The sequence below is a fragment of the Phalacrocorax aristotelis genome, chromosome 1, assembly GCF_949628215.1.
Source record: "Phalacrocorax aristotelis chromosome 1, bGulAri2.1, whole genome shotgun sequence".
NCBI classification, from domain to species: Eukaryota; Metazoa; Chordata; class Aves; order Suliformes; family Phalacrocoracidae; genus Phalacrocorax; species Phalacrocorax aristotelis.
In genome coordinates this window covers 206,087,463-206,104,967 of record NC_134276.1, presented here as the reverse complement: position 1 = coordinate 206,104,967, position 17,505 = coordinate 206,087,463, and the positions used below count along the sequence as shown (strand labels likewise).

At 35.8% G+C, this 17,505-nt stretch overlaps 1 protein-coding gene across 6 annotated transcripts in view; it reads left to right on the top strand.

Annotated features, from left to right (window-relative positions):
- Positions 1-17,505, top strand: part of MAGI2 (membrane associated guanylate kinase, WW and PDZ domain containing 2) — a 762,823-nt gene that overhangs the window by 275,529 nt on the left and 469,789 nt on the right. The gene's annotated exons all lie outside the window — the stretch shown is intronic.

The following is a 17,505-nucleotide window of genomic DNA, read 5'->3' as shown; positions in this document are numbered from 1 at the left end:
GGCAGTAGATCTCAACTAGTATATGAAATAGAAGTTGAGCCTAGTTTAGACTTCCTTGTGGATTTCAGTGCTGTATGATAAGTTAGCATCAGAATTAAATTAGAAAGGACCTTATGACTGCTTGGCATTTTACAATTTTCCAAGAGTTAATATTCAAAGCAGAATATTTCCTTTTTCACAGTTTAGTAAGTGGATTTTTCCTGCTGGTGCAGCAGTGGTCTATATATGCCTTTTAAAATTATAATCATGTTCCTGTATTTCTGTGCTGTGAACATTCAGGTACAAGGTAAAATTCCAATAATTTTAGTAACTCATCCACCATCTTCAGGCATAATCAGCTGTGATTCAGGAAGTGATGAATCCTGCAAAGCTTGCGAGTGATATCTGGCTCACTCTTTATTTTCAGTTCCAGAAAAACAATTGTCACAATATGTTCTGAAAGTGTATTGCTACTAAAGATGAAAGAGATGAGTGGTAGCAGAGGATCTGAAACTTTAAACAGCAGCTGCAAAGTACCATAGCCAAGAAATTACTCTTCTTATTAGAATGCAGTAAAGGTCTTGACTAATCATAATTAAATTTGCAGAGATCTTTAAGGAAGTTAGAATTTGAATACCCCTTCACCTCAATGAATGCTTGTGTGACTAAAACCAATATAGCTTTCTAAATTGTTGACTAAATAAGTATCTCTGCATATGCAACCTATATATCATTGACATTAAAATATTATTTCCATTTCAAACCCTCCTGTTGCTGTACGCTTCTATGGGAGAACTTATCTTGGGCCGCATCTCCGGGACACAGGGCTCTACCCACCCTGGGGACAGTGATGCACAGACATCAATGTGATGGATACAAAATGTCCGTTTATTTAGCTGCGTCACACGCTTATATAGCTCTTGCGCTTCCTGTTCCTGCCACTCCTATGGGGAGGAGTCTACCTTTCCGTCACATCCCGTGATCTTCCGGTCACCGATCCCTGTCTATTCCCCTACACCCTCCCATTTCCCTGAGGCTTTCAGATTATGGAATCTTCCTCTAAGGTTCTATTGTGGAATAAATATATTCCCTGTTCAACACTTCTTGTATTGAACACTGCATTATTAGTGAACTGTACAATATATTTCTTCTAAGATAAATGACCAGGGAAATCTGCTGCTGTGTGTATGTGGGTTGGTCTTTTGGTTCAATATGTCACCAAGAGAAGGCTTTCATTTTCTAGTGTAAGAACTTCAAGTCAGTAAACATAGTTAGTAAAAGTAAAGTAAAAGTTTACTTTACTTAGCAGATCCTTAAGGAAAAGCTTCAGTAACTCAACCAGCAGAGGGAACTCTAATACAGTACATGGCAGGTGACCTGGGACTGCAGAAAAGAGTAGCATCACAAATAAAAGACAAGACGAAGTGTAAAATGTATCTGTGTCATATATCACGTGTAAAACAGAGTCCCTACCTCATTTATACCCGTTGGCTTATTTAATTTCCTTTTCCTTATATCCTGTGGTAAAAATTCACATACAATATCTGCCAAAATTAAGGGATGGATTGCCAATAATAATGTCACGGTTCTAATAGTTCATAAACATTTCAGATCATGTACCATTGGCCATTTATTTGAAATGTGGCCAGAATGAAAAATTAGAATTTTGTATTTATTTTGTTAATCTTTTAAGATGTGACAATTATGACATAGTGGCAGATAGCTGTCTCTCTTAGAATGAGTAGCACATGTCCTTTGGAGGACAGCAAAAGAGTTTACAATGCTAAGACATAGCAGGCACAAAAAAAAAGTTATATGAAGCTGCACTTCTATGCAAGGTCCCTAAAAGGAAGGAACTCACTCTCTTTTTTACTTTTTTTTTTTCTTTGACCTTTACTCACCTGAATATACTTTTAGTTGGTGTATCAATGTTTCATTGTTTGTAAGGCTTGATACCTTCACTCAGTCATCCTTCTGTCATTTACTGCTTTCCTTTTTTTGTTGTCCTTAGGGATAAAATGTCACCACGTAGGTTGATCACTAAATAGGTTTCTTAGAGAAATCGTTTCTTGTTTCTTCTGAACTGTTAAAAGTCAGTGAGTACATGAAATAGATGTAGCATTTCTCTGTTGCAACTTGAACTTAAGATCCTTCCTGGGTCTGTCTTCATCAAATAGCCTTAGTTCTGCTCCTACATTGCATTGAGCAATTTTGTTATTTCTACACATTGGGGTTTTCCGTGGGCTTCTATAAAAAATAAAGAAACATTTGAAAAATGCAAAACCTGCTGACATCACTGAAGATTTTTTAAAGCTTTTTCAAAATATGTGTGCATAGGTTGGGGTATTCAGATCTCACATGAAAATGGATTGAATAATACAGTTTTAAGCAGTATTTATTCTCATAGAAAGGACGAACATCCCTGCATATATGATGTGTTGGTATTTCCAGTGGCAGTATTTTAGACTCCATGAACAGCTGTGAAACAGAGAAAAAGTCTAACCCAGCATCTGCTGTGGGCTTGGCAAGTGCCCCGGCTGTGACTATTGAAGCACAGTACAGTCACCTCTGCTCTGCTAATATGCATTTCTAGAATTAAACTTGCAGAAGGATTGGCATATTCGCTAGCTAATCCTTCTTCTTCATGAAGTGCCATACAGTACTGTTTGGGTTTTTTTTCAGATGAAACTCAACTTAGCTTTCCATTGTAATTAGGTAGCAGCTTTTTTTAAAGGAAATCATTATGGTTATCTAGAAATGTTTGTTAATAAAGGAATTTTCAGGGAACTGGCTTTATTTTTATTACATACATATGTAAAGCCTGGTCTTTAATGCCATTAAAGTCAATGCAAAGCTATTCCTTAGCATCTGCAGAACCAAGAAGCAAAAAGGTGCAAGTGTCCATATCGTTTTTACCAGTAATAATTTGTAATTGCAGTGGAGTATAACTTCTGAAGAACATTTGAACAAAATGAAGTATAGATGTGAAATATAGTCTTTATTAAAATCTTTTGCTGAGTTGGGTGAAGCAGATGCTGCTTTGCCAGGAATTAGTCTGAAATGCTAATTCTAAGATGTAGCACAAAACCTAAGAGAAAACTAAGCTACGCATTCCAGAGGTCAGTTCAGGATGTCCTGAGGATACCATAGCTAAACCTGCCAAAAAATAAGGAGGAATGAACTTCATGTTTACCATTTACTTCTTGGGAACTCAGAATATGTGTTGATTTCCAGGTACAGAAGTAGGTGAGATTTACACCTATGGTTAGTAGTAACGGTGCAGTTCACGATTTCTGTTACGTATCCTGCTATTCTGAACTGTGACCAGAAGAAGATATCTCTGAGGTTCCAGGCTGTGTGCCTGGTCCCTGTTCATAAATCCCCTGTGCTTAGTGTTTTGTGTTAACTTCCTGTAGAGTATCCTGTATCCTCCATTAAATGTGTTAAATGCATTAAATCCTCCTTTAAATGTGTCTACAATCAAGGGGGAGAAATAGATGCCTTAGTGAGGTTGGAGTCCTTCGCCAGAGGTCTGCAGCATTCTCAGATGCAAGAACATCACTTAGGCTCCCTGAATGATTACACTAGTGATAGATATTTCATTTTATATGTTATATGGCTAAATTAGGCATAAAGTGGACAGTCAGAATAAGACCATTCTTCAGCAAACTTGTGCCATGACATGTTAGTCTCAGGCTGGGTATTTTATTCTCTGGTCATTCAGGATGGCAAAGCAGGGTAGCTTGCTTTATCTAGAAAAACAGTTTCAAAAATAGAAATCTGTAAATGCATATTTATCCACCTAAATAATTTGACAGATATCTCCAGCTGCTGAAGTACAAATGCTAAATGATAATAATTGTAGAACCTTGACACACGATATCTTCTGTGTATTTACTTTTGTTGTTTCTTTCAGGATACTTTTTGTTGATTTTTTTTTCTCTTTGTTTTCTGATCTATGTCTAGAGACAATTAACAAGCATCAAACATTCCCATTGCATCTTTTTGATCAAATAAACAGGTTTATTCTGCAAGAAAAGGACTTCATCTAGTATTGAATTCAGTGCCTCCTCCAAGATGCTATGCACTATCAATTCTAATTGGTATTGACAGAGATAAGAAAGCAGTGCGTAGTGAGCAGGACAACAGGGAAAAAACAGACCAGAAAAGGTGTAAGGGCTTATTTTCATGGATTGTTCTTGGGGGGGGGGGGGGGGGGGGAGTGCTATAATGGTGCAAGAGTGCTTGTGTGGCCCTTGCATTTTCTAGAGAACATTTCCCTTTTGTTGGCATTTCCACTAAATGCATAGGAAGCTTTTAAATTTTTTGTGGTAAATGCTTTTCTGTATATACAGTGCAAGGTGAGTCTGGGCAAATAAATTGCCAGATTATGTTCTAGTTTTCCTGCTACTGCTGGCATCTAATATATTTCTCATTTAGCATGTTAGAGGTTGATTTGGTTTGTTACTGTGTTACTCTAAGTGATGGAATGGATAATAATTTCCTAAAGTAAATGCAGGGCACATCATACAATAATAAAGGAAATGTGTAGAGGCCCACATGTACAAGACAGGAAGGTAATTTGATCTCTGTTAAATTATTTAGAGCACATTTCCATTTAAGTAGGAACTAATGATAAGCAACCAGGTGAAGCTTTGTACATTGATTTATGGATTTGTATTAAAGATTTCACATGGTTGCTTACAGTTCAGCAAGCTTGCAGGGTCTCTCCTGTATATGGAGCATTTTCTATTCTGCGTGTTGAAATGAGAGTTGGCGTTTATGTTTCCAGTGCAAACATGCAACAGGACAGATGTAAAAGGACAGACACTGAAATAACAGATTTCTCTTCTTTTTTGGTTATTACTTCTGTGATATACAGTGTCAGGATCAGATCTCAGGAATGTTAGATTTCCTTAATGAATTTTGTCAGTATGTCGATATGCTGTATTTGAAGAAAACATTGAGGTGTTTTTTAAATTATTACTATCTTGAGTTGTTTGGAATGTTACTGGTTTATAATAGATTATACTTTACCTTATATGCAGTTGATGCCAATGATACAGACAGTGGAGTGACTGAATCTGATTTATTGGAAAATATACAGTAGGCTTTTTTAAAGCTGCTACTTTTAGCAAGTGATTTGATTTATCACTGAAGCAGAGACTAAATCCAATGTATTAATCAACATTATAGTTTTATATTAAATATATGATTACTAACTTGAAGGGGGTTTTTTCTACATTTATATTTGTAGCATAATATTCATTGGATGTTCTGCATCAGAAGATAACTGGCATGCTGAACAAACAGGAGGTCCTGAATTCTTCTCTTTCTGAAGTCCAAAATGAGACAGAAACCAAGTGCTTGTCTGGCATGGCATACAAACCTTTGTGACTGTGGTCCATAAATGTGACTGAGCTCATTTCCTGATTAAGTAACAGTTTGGCCTGTGATCTGCTGACCTCACTTAGAGAGTTTAGGCTGGATCTTCCAGTCAGTAGCTCTGAAGAAGCTCTTGGCATTTGGCATCAACCCCAGCCATGCTTAATCTTCACTTCCTTCTGTAAATACTCCCCTACTCAATTTGAGCCAGCAAGATGCACTAAAACTGCAAGATAATTTTGTAGTGCTTATGATGCCTTTAGCCATATACCTGCTCAAGTAGAAAATCCAGAACGCATATCTGCTCCCTACAAACCCTTAAATAAACAACATTGATAGAGCCACCAAAGCCCCATGGATCAGTGGGTCTAAGACCACAACTTTTGTGAGGAGCTGCTGAGGGAACTGGGGTTGTTTAAGTCTGGAGAAGAGGAGGCTGAGGGGAGACCTTATCGCTCTCTACAACTACCTGAAAGGAGGTTGTAGCGAGGTGGGTGTTGGTCTCTTCTCCTAAGTAACAAGCAATAGGATGAGAGGAAACTGCCTCAGGTTGCACCAAGGGAGATTTAGATTGGATATTAGGAAAAATTTCTTCCCCAAAAGCATTGTCAAGCATTGGAACAGGCTGCCCAGGGAAGTGGTGGAGTCACCATCCCTGGAGGTATTTAAAGTACATGTAGATGTTGTGCTTAGGGACATGGTTTAGTGGTGGACTTGGCAGTGTTGGGTTAACGGTTGGGCTCAATGATCTTAAACGTTTTTACCGATCTAAATGATTCTATGATTCTGTGATAAGTACAACTGATGGGGAATGCATTAGCATGATGTTCCAGAAGATCTAGCTGATGTTAGGTGTGCCTTTAAACATTAGGGTGAACATTTATTTTTTTCCACACAAAAAATGGGCTTACTCATTTGAATAACAGGTGAGAAAGAATTCAGTAGTGTATAGTAAAGTATATAAAGTATATATAAAGTATATATAAAATAAAGAATTCAGTTAGCCTCTGCTAACTGGTTCAACCAAGGAGCATAGAGAGGTGTACAAATTTCCAATATATGACACAGAAAGAAGAAAATCAGCATTTGATCAATGAATCATGAAAGTCAAAAGGGCATTTGTAAAACTAACTCTTATTCCATTCTCTTTATCTGCATGCCAATCTACTTGTTCCCAAATGTTTGCTTGGTGAAAGAAGGTGATAAATACACTGTGAATTATCTAGGCATGTATATGCAAACTATATAGGAGACACACATGCCTAGGCAAAAAGCAAAAATATGAATAGAGAAGATTTAAAATTTTCATTTCTGACCTTAAATTTTTATTATGTTCATCCTCAGCATCATGGTGTAGTACAGGGGATTTATTTAATTCAGTTTTGAGGCCATTCAGCACCTTTACAAGATCACATACAGGTAGTGCTGTATACATCATCTCTCCCAGGTATTTATAAGATCCCATTATCACACTACCTGGGTACTTCACAATTTTTATTCTGTAAATTTACAGCACCTTTGCAAGCAAGAAAACGTAGTTGGCCCCATTATTCAATTAGGAACTTAGACACACCATTAGGAAATGTTTAAGGAAATAATGGTTAGTGGGTCTAGCATGTTTCAAAGTATTTTTTCCAGTTTTCTGTTATGTTTTGAAGTGACTTTTAAGTTTTGCTTTCAAATTCAGATAAAATAGAAACTCTTTTATATCCAGTGTGTCTAGTCCTGCCAGATATGTAACACAGAACAAGATTCCTCTCACCTACCTTTGTACATTTATAATGCAAATTTTACATTTAAACTAGTTGCTAGACTCCTGTTGTAGCCCTCAGAGAGAAATAGGTGTTGAGAATATGAGTCATCTTGTCCTATTAACCACACAGGGAGGCTGGATAACTAGCTGAGGTATCTGCAGAGAAGATGATTAATTAAGCCAAATCTTACTCAAAGCAATTAGATGACTTGACCAAGACTGCAAAAGAGCAAAAAGGGAAGTTAAAGCAGTATTTCCCCATTCCTATGTCTGTGTCCTAATCACTAAAGCATCCTGTCTGTCCATGACCTTGATTATATTATTGTCTCCTGATCTTGATACCTGTCACAGCACAGCTATAAATTATTGAGTGAAATTCATCCCACTGAACTTCCAATAATAATGATCTTGTCACCAACACAAGCACTAGTCACTTTAGACTCTGCTTATTAAAATGTATTGTAGAGATACTTATTCAACTGACTATCAGTAGAGATTAGAGGATTATCTCAAAAGCGAACATTGACACAGTCTCATTGACAAATAATGTGAGCTTTTGTAACTATGAGGAGTTCATTTGAGACAGATCAGATGAAGGAAAGAAAAAAAATTCTAAGATACAGAAAAAAAATTGAACAGGGAACTCTTGCCATGATTTTTTTCAGTATTTTATTGGTGATGCAGCTGGTTGTCATTTGATAGTATTCTTTATTCCTGGGAACAGTAGTTGTTATGAGGAAGCATTTGTGTGTTGATGTTATACAGGTCATGATATACTTTCAAACTACACTATTATAAATTTCTTAGGTGGCACAAGCTCAATTCTTTATCTGTAATTGAAGCACTCTGATGAAGTAATTGACAACAGGACCTGTATTCTTGATGTAATTTTAAAAGAAGTAAGGCTTTGTATATTCTTGACAAGATTATCCTTATTTATGCAGTAGGAGTAGAATCTGTAGCACAAAGAGCATTTTCTGTTTTCTGGAGTAGAAGTTTTTGGTTTATTTCTTTATGTGTTATTTGAAAGCAAAAGCTATGTAACCCTGATAGGCAGGGAGATTTTATATTTTTCATGCTCCTGTCTAGTTAGGGAATCTGCTGAAGGTGATGCCAGGTTTTTGGGGTTATTTTTTGTGGTCCTATAGATGATATGTGAAGTCTTGAGACAGGAGATTTTTTTGTATTTCATGAGGGCCTTTAAGTCAACCAAGGTGATGAATCATTTGACCAGGAATATCTCTGAGAAGCCTCTGGTTTGCCGAGATTTACAACATAGTCAAGGCTAGTCTTGTACAGTGACTCAAAGAACATGTGAATCAACTAATAGATTTTGATTCAAGTATCCTTTTCATTCATTCGAGCCCTAAAAAGAGCAGAATTTTTTCTCTGCATCTCATTTCTATCCCTGAGTATCAGTTCAAGTTACGAGGCTTAGAATTGTTGAGATGTGACCTGCTTTTTTATTTCAGACTATCTTTTTCCTGGCCCCCACCTGCCCCGTAAAGAGCATAACAAAGGTAGCTTCTAGAAGTTCAGGAAATTTTTTAAAAGTGTGAAAGGGGATGAGGCAGAAAATAGTGATAAGTGGAGTGATTTTCTGCACCTGGGGTTTGTGTTGAGTACTCATTAATCACCAGTACTCTCTTTGCCCTCTGAAGTCAATGAAACCATGCAGCTGAGTAATAGCGTAAACTTTTGGAAAAACAGATCTCAACAGGACAGACATTAAAATAAATTCAGATAATTTATAATACCAGTGAGTAGAAATGAGTGAGTATTGATTTCAAGGAAAACATATAAAAACTAAAGGGAGAATGATATCAGAAACAACAGAAGAGTTGACATGGAAAGATATGTGATCAGGAATGATGATCCATTAGCACATTTTGAGAATTAGCTTAATGCTCATTATCAAAATAGCTATGAAAATCAAAGAAAAATATGGAATTTGCAAACTGTACTGTAACATTGCGTATTCAAACCCTTAAGGATATCCCTTCTTTCTTTGTACTTTTTCACAGGTCACTTGCTGATGAAGAAACTGAGAATACCTGTGTTTCTAATGAATCCAACAGTCAGATTATTGTGAAGTTGTACAAATAATTCTATGTCTGTCTTATGAAACAAAATGCACACAGGTTGAGTGCATATGGGAAAGGGCAGGGCATAATCCAGAGCTTTGGTTGTAGGTAGAATCTCTGAAATAAGGTATTGATAGTGCAAATATCCGAATATTTGAAAAAAAAAACAAAACAGTTTTACTAGTTGTAAATATCATACCTATTAGAGACTTGAATTAAGAACGTCAGTCAGTCTGTTAATCTTAGGGAATCACTAAGTGAAACAAGTGCTGAATGTTGAGGATTCAAAGGAGTTGAAGTATTGAGTTTGCTGTACTGCAATACTAGTGAAGCTGCGTCAAACAGAAATTAATATTTCATATGTATAGTATGGGCAGAGAAAGGAAAAAGAAAATGAAAAGTAATCTGTGATATAAAAATTACTTCCTTCTATCTAGGTCAGCTTCTATATAATATGGTAACTTGATTGTTTTGACACTTTTTTTTGCGCTGAATTTTTTGAATTATTGAATAATTTTATTACTTGGCCGAAGAAATAATGTGAAAGGGTCCTGTTCTGGATAAAGTGAAATGATATTAAAATGTTAGTTGGAGCCAAAAGCTGTATTATGGTGATGGGGTAATAACAGTGTGATTATGAAATATAAAATTTGTGGCTTACATCCCAATAAACATAGGAGTAGTGAGATCAGTTTATATTTCAAATAAACGTTAAGAGAATTGGACTTGATCAGGGCAAGTACTGGTCTTGCATCTCCTCCACAGAGTCCACAATGTGTGATCCTATGCTTTTCCTAAGGAAGCAAAGTGGGGCCTCACACTAGTGGAAACAGGAACAGCTCCAGGTTTTTTTGTTGTTTCTATGGAAACAAACTCACACTTTGTTTACAAGGCAGGGGAAATGCCTTATAATGCATGAATTAAGGGGATGACGCATTGCACAGAATTGCGCAGAGCAGGTGAGCCTCAGAAAATGCTAGGACTCAAGACCTGCAAACCCAGCCATTGCAAAACCAGGGCTTAACAAAAGCTCATCTGAGCACTTTGCTAGTTAAATGGAGGAGAAAAAGAAAACATCAGCTGCTGCTTTAGGGAGGATGGATCGCTGCTATTATGCCAACGAGTGTTTCAGAGGTTCCTAAATTGTCTTCTGTCTCACACTCAAAACTGCCACATTTGAACACTGAAAAATATTGTTTCACTTCCAGCTAAATGCACTTTAATGGCTTCTAGACAACCATAAAGCTGTGCAGCAGGCATAATTCTTCAGACAGGATATAACATCTAGTATGTTTCTTGATTATCCAACTCAATCTGGTTCTCTACAGATTTCCAGATTTACACTTTTGTATAAGATATATTTCTAATAGATGCATTCATTTACCAGCTTGGATATCTTTATGTTATACTGTGAGGACTTATCAGTCCCCATCAGTCAGTATTTTATGCACATACCCTCTAAATTTCTGTAACAATAAATGATTTTATTTCATGATCTCCACTAACTTGGAGGTCATATTTGGCCTCCTCTGACATTTTTTTCAGCCTAGCAACTTCAGGAAGTTTCACTGCAGGTCAGTAATTTAGTATAAAGTGTTAGGCCTGAGTAAAAGGCTGGATGATGAAAATTATGGGATGTATAAACATTATGTAGAAAGTCTTTTCTCAGAATTATTAGACAAATCTCAGCAGTCAAACCTGTGTGTCCACCATAGTCACACAATCTTCACTGATATCCCATATATACCTAATTGTACCTCCAATGGTCCTCAAAAATCTGTACTGGTAAATTAATTCTAGGTATTTGGTGGTTTACTTTACTAGTTACACCTCTGTAGTAAATGAATATTTTGCAATGATATTGGGATAAACATTTAAATAGTATCGTCCTCAAACTTATTGCACAAAATCATTTGCACATATGTGCTACTACTTAGTAATATTGGAGTTAGTAATTCTGAGACTACTCTGCTATCAGCTGCCCTGCAAGCTTCAGTCACTGTGACTTTCTGGTTGCTTGGCTTTCATTCATATTGTTTATTCCTTCATCTTAAGTGAATTGATAAACTTCAGTGATTTTAGAGGCTTTCATGAATGAGGTTGGATGAGTTTATTTTCTGCAATAACTCTGAGGAACATGTGGCTGTAATGTCTGGTGAGGCTCGTGTGTGTGACAGCGAATATGAAAGGCCAGAGATGGACAAGTATCCAAAAGAATTATGTTAGGATTAACACTGAGGGTTTTTGTTTGATTCATTCAATCAAAGACATTTGTAAGAATCTCTCATGACAGTTCTTTTTCAAAGTTACCCAGTAATCCCAAAGGCAATGGCATTTTTGTTAGGTTCAAATACAGTTATATTGCTCTCCATTCTAGCTCTCTGACATTTTGATAGTTAAATAGAAGAAGCCTATAATCTTAGTCCTCTTCCCAGGGTCATGCAATATTGAGAAAACAAGATTGGGTAAAAAATTAAGTAGTACTTCTACAATTTTTGTTTCTCTCAGCTTTCCACTTCAGCTGACAGGTCTTCCTGATGCACGGTGAATACCCATTCAAAAATAAAATTAGGATTAATTTACTGTGGTGACAGAGAAATATATTAATACTGACTGTGATACAAAAGATAAAAGGTTTTACAATAAAAGATGAAAAAGCAGGAAAGAAAACTGGACAACGTGTACAATTAATTGTCTGATAGCCCTGAAATTTCATCATGTTATTTGGTGCTGCATATTATTCTGTGGCAATTAAATCTTATTAGTTTGCTTTTCTCATTATTTTTCTGAACAGCATTTAAGCCAGGAAAGCTGTTGAACATTGAAAGTTGGAAAAATACATTGGCTACATTTTACTCTCATGTGTAGCTAGAAGACTGTTTGATTGGAGCCTTACAAGTAGAAGTAAAACCAGAGTTTATGCCTTCAGTTACTTTGTTAAATTACATGCACAACTACCCTTGGAGATTTCCTTCCTGATGATGCTGTCTTCATTTTGAACTGCTGTTTTGACATTTGTAAAGTTTTAGCAAATGCTTCAGGAAAAGGTCAGTTTATAGTGACATTTTCCCTTTTCAAAAACCTGTGGAGAGGACACTGAATACAGGTTTACATGATAAGCCATTTTGGATTTAAAAACAAAGCTTTTCTTACTGTGTTTTAGAACACTTGTATTTCACAATCTTGTTTTGTTTTCAACCTGCTGCTGTAACCATTTACTAGAAAGTTCTTTTCATATAATTCAGTTCTAAATGTCTTCTTCATGCAGCGTTAACTACAAATATATTTCACACCTTGGGGTTTTGTTGGTGCAAGAATAGAATATTTAGAAAACATAGGATGAGGGTATTAATATTACTGACTTAGATCCATATGCACTGAAATAGCTCCTGCTAAATCTATGTCTGTGCAGTATTCGCCTCTGATCAGTTGTGCTGGGGCTATATGTGCAAACATATTTTTTTCCATCCTACCACTGGGTCATTTCCATCTGTCACTCTGTTCTGTAATGGCTTGAAATACACCAAATTAATTAGAAATTTTCCAGTAACATGCATCAATACTTTCTGACACAGAGCTTCTGTCAATGATGCCATAGAGTAATTTACTGTTTGGGGGATAAAGGTCCATTTATGAATGAGAATATATCACCAACTTTTTTTTCATGTTTTCAAAATAAGAAAATTCCAGTTCTTTCTTTCTGACATATTTTATGACAGAAATTATGGTTCTTCAAAGAAGTTCTCTAAATACCAAAGAAGAAATATTGCACTTTTTCAAAACTATAGATTTATAGAATGAGAAAATAGATTGGGATATATATATTTGTCTGGATATCAGTATATTCTGTCCCTGAGAATTCTGTGCCTTCAACTCTCCAGGAATTATGCTGGTGCCCTAGCGAACACAAAATCTTTTTCTATCAAAGTAAGGCCTAAGGACTTTAAATAATAGGTGCTTAGAGGAAAATTATAAGAAATCACTCGATGTTTCCACTGACAAGGTAGTTCTTAGGAAATAGATACCATAGGAAAATGTTCACACATATATATATTATTTTTTTAAATGTGGAGTTTACAACAATACAAGTGCTGTATGTTTCATGACTGAAGGAAGTGGCCTTTAGTCATTAGGTACTATACCCTACTTATACAGCAGTGTGACAGGATATGTAAACTGACCTTTTCTCTGAATTAATTAAAATATAAAATCTGTGTAACTTTCAGGACTGTCTGTATGTAACTCATTAGAGCTGTCAAATTACCTGTGCTCACTGATTCAATAGGATAATTCAACAGCAATACTTTATGTGGCCAGATGATGGAAGTCCCATGAGCAAAATGGCTCAGTTGAACTTAGACGAAAAGACTAGTCAGGACATCTCATAGACATATATTTAGTCAAACATTATATAGTCACTCTACCATCAGAAAGCAGAGACATCTGATTAGACATACTTGGTGAATTTGACGGATGAGGAGGATGAAAATGCCCACAGCAACATTCTTCGTTTCTTGAGAGCCAGCAGACGTTCATATGAACGTTCGGTTTTTCTCAGCCTTCTAGTTTTCTACTTTCATAGTTTTAGAGGGTTTTTTTTTTCAGCATCTACACAGCGTATCCTTATTGGTACACTCATAGAAAATATCTTTGATTCCATTAAGAGCAAATAATTTACAAATCATTTATCTCTGTTTTGGCTGACCTACTTTGTATCACAAGAGTGTCACCAAGTGAAATCTATGTTCACGTGTAGTTAATGGTGGTTATTAAGCAGATATGTTAACTAGGCCAATGAGAATGTACATACCATACACTCTTCTGAACTGCTGCTGCACTATTATTTTTGATGACTTTACTTACAAAGTAATAATATTCATGGCAGAACACTTCACTATATCATAAGCAGAGATAACATAGTACTTATTTCATTAATTGATGATTTGCTCTAAAGGAAATACGTATTTACAATGCATATTTACAAGTTGATTGTATCTTTGTGCCTTTTAGCTTTCAATTGCAAACTCTTGCACTGAAAATTGCAAAAAAAGAAATGCAGCTGATATGCAGTATTACAGTCAAACATGAACATTATTTTCAATCTTGGATTTTGCATTTCTTCTTTTAACAAAAATTTAATCAACCAACCCACAAAAACTTTAAAGAGCTATCCTTGAAATATTAACCACATTTACAAAACACATGATTTATAAGATTTGTACTATTTTGACCTAACTTGATTTAATACTGTTTCATGGGTTTCTCTTATAATTTATTACCTTTCATGTTTTTGTATTTGAGCCAAATGAACAGATTGCATGAATTATTTCTTGTCCATACTGACTAACTAATTACATTAGATATTTAAGAACTTTTTTTTCATTCCTCAGCCCAAAGCAGTGAAACTTTGTGAAATTTACAGCTTAAGCTCTACCAATGAAAATCTCTCTTCTAGCTTTCCTTCTTTCTTTTTATCCTCCTTTGTTTCTTCATGAAAATTCAGTAGTGGTGAGAAACCTGCCAGCAGAGTACTCACCCATCTGACCTAGTTCACTCAATATGAGCAATAGTCTCTCCTGTTTCTAATTGACTGGTGGTCATCTGGGGAATTTAGAAGTCCAACGTTTTATGGAAGGGGCTAACTGAAAGTTTTTAGCCTAAATTTTGAGTGCCAGAAGGTTTTGGGATAGACTTAATGCTCTTAAACATATGTATAAGCAATGAAATACTAAATACTGAGAATGTGAATGAGTTTTGATTTGACTTTGCTGTAGTGGTTCAAAACTATATCCTAACCCTAGATCTGTATACCTGCTGAGGTTAGGGCATGGGTGTCCCATTTGAAATCATTAAAAATTAACTATACGCATAAAGCTAAACACAGATATGTACATTTTCTGTCTCAGTCTGTGCCTTTAATGTGAAAAGGAAAAACAGTTAAAGAGGTTTGTAAACTGCTGAAACAAAATGGAAGATCTAACTGTGCTTCTTTATGCCACTGCACTTTTTTAAAAGCCTATGATAGTTGACAGCTGAAGTTACTCAGAAAGCATCATTTTGAGTTTTCACTAGTCTAAGAGAAAAAGTTTCATGACAGAAGTAAAAGATATATTTTATTCAGTAAAACCTGTATATTTGGAAAGCATTCAGAAAATAACAGTAAGATGATTCAAATTCTAGAAAACCTGCCAGAAAATCCAAACAATCTGAACACATTTAGTGTAACAAAACAGAAATGAAGAGCTGACTTGATCATGTAAGGAAGTGCTTAAGGAAGAGGTACTTATGGAAAAAGTTTCTGAGAACAGAAACTTTTTACTGTAAAAGACAAAGACACAACAAAAACTATATGGAATGGCAGGAAGATGTGTCAGGGGAGGTTTAGGTTGCATATTAGGAAAAGGTTCTTCGTCCAGAGGGTGGTGGAGCCCTGGAACAGGCTCCCCAGGGAGGCATCACGGCACCAGCCTGGTGATATTCAAGAAGCACTTGGACAATGCCCTCAGAGACATGGTGTGAATTTGGGGTGTCCTGTGCAGGGACAGGAGTTGGACTTGATGATCCTTGTGGGTCCCTTCCAAATGAAGACATACTATTATTCTATGATTCTATAGCTGGGGATTGGATGTAGACAGACCCAAAGGAAAATGAAGGAGAGTAGATCGCTCTCCAGCTCACTCTGAAGAAGAAAGGCAGTGGATTGTACAGACCCTTTCTAGAATCTTTACTGTGTTGAATCAATTTCTGTTGGATGTAATGGTAATTAAAGTACCTAGCTGAAGGGTAGACACCTGTGGTCAGGTTTCTTAATCTCAAAGCAACTAATTCCCTTCATGTTTTAGTAAGGAATATTCTCTGGGTCAAGGAGACATACAATTGATACAGGATGTACTGTATGAAATCTTGTATGGGCCATGATATTGAACCGGTCAGGTTAATCTATCATATAGTCCTGTGAAAGGCATGTATTTTCTTACAGCCTGGAGCTTTTATTAATCGGTAGCTATGCCTCCATCAGTAGTAGAAGTAATAAAGTTTTTTCTAGATGCTTTGTCCAATATATCAGCTCAGCTTTCAGGTTGTTCTGTGTATGTCTGGGTGCTTTTGCTAACAACCACATACTTTTGCATTTTTGTTAAAGAAAGGAAAATCATGGTTCATTGTGTAGATAAGTACTGAATTAAGGCAAGTGAAGAGTTTGTAAGAGACTTTGGCATAGAATACACATCTCATAATTGATATCTGTTGTTTTAACTAGAAAAATAAGCTTCTTTTAAAAGGTTAGTACAGTAATTAAAAATAATAGAGAAACCATTGCATATATATATTTCTGCACTATAAAAATGTTAAAGATCTATGTGAAATGCACAATGCATTGGTTGATTTCAATATGCCAGATAATCAGAGAATTACATATGTAAACATTTCATAGTACTTTAGAAATAATACTGCATATTCTTCTATGTTAATGCAGTGATATACCATTTTCACTATCTCTGGATTAAACACAACATTATCTTCTTCTACCTGATTTGAAGTAAACGGCAAAATTTTTGCTGTTTTATTCCTGTTTGGTCATCCCAGTGTGCCCTTACATATTTTGCTGTATTAAAAAATTAAAATGTCTTCCCTTTCAGTCATTCAAATAAAACTGAGTGTTCTGTAAAATGAATGGATTATTCTAAAAAGTCAAATTAGAGAAAAATATGTATTAAATATGTTTTCTGCAAGGCTTTAAAATACGTCAGAGAGTAAATTAATGCTAAATTTTACAGTTGGTTAAGGAGATCACCTCTCCTTTTTAAAGTTCTGAATCATCTCTAAGATTTGTAATCACTTCCAATAGAGCACTGAAGGTTGGTAGTCTGTTGAAGCAGTGTTGGATTTTATCTGCAAACTCCTTGCTTGATCAGCTTTTGATTTATTACTATGTAAAGTGCCTTGAAATACCTTGGGTATGAAAGAAACTTAAAAAAAAAATTCTATTCTGTTCTGTGCAATTCTGTGCACACATTTCCTAGGATGGAAAATTTGTTGAAAAGATTATAGAGGAGGTCAGACTAGCTGATCACAGTGGTTCCCTTGGGCCATACTAAAATCTATGACTAAATAACTAGTAGCAGTTTCTGTGAAGAAGTGAAAAGATAAGGACTATTTTAGTACTGGAAAAGTATTGCATGGGGTTTTTATTTCTAATAAAGTTAGAGAAATTGCAGTGCTCTTTTCACTTATGACATATCGTATGTATTAATCTCTTTGGATATTGTTTATCCTGTTTTAGGAGAGCAAGTGAATCATTTCATC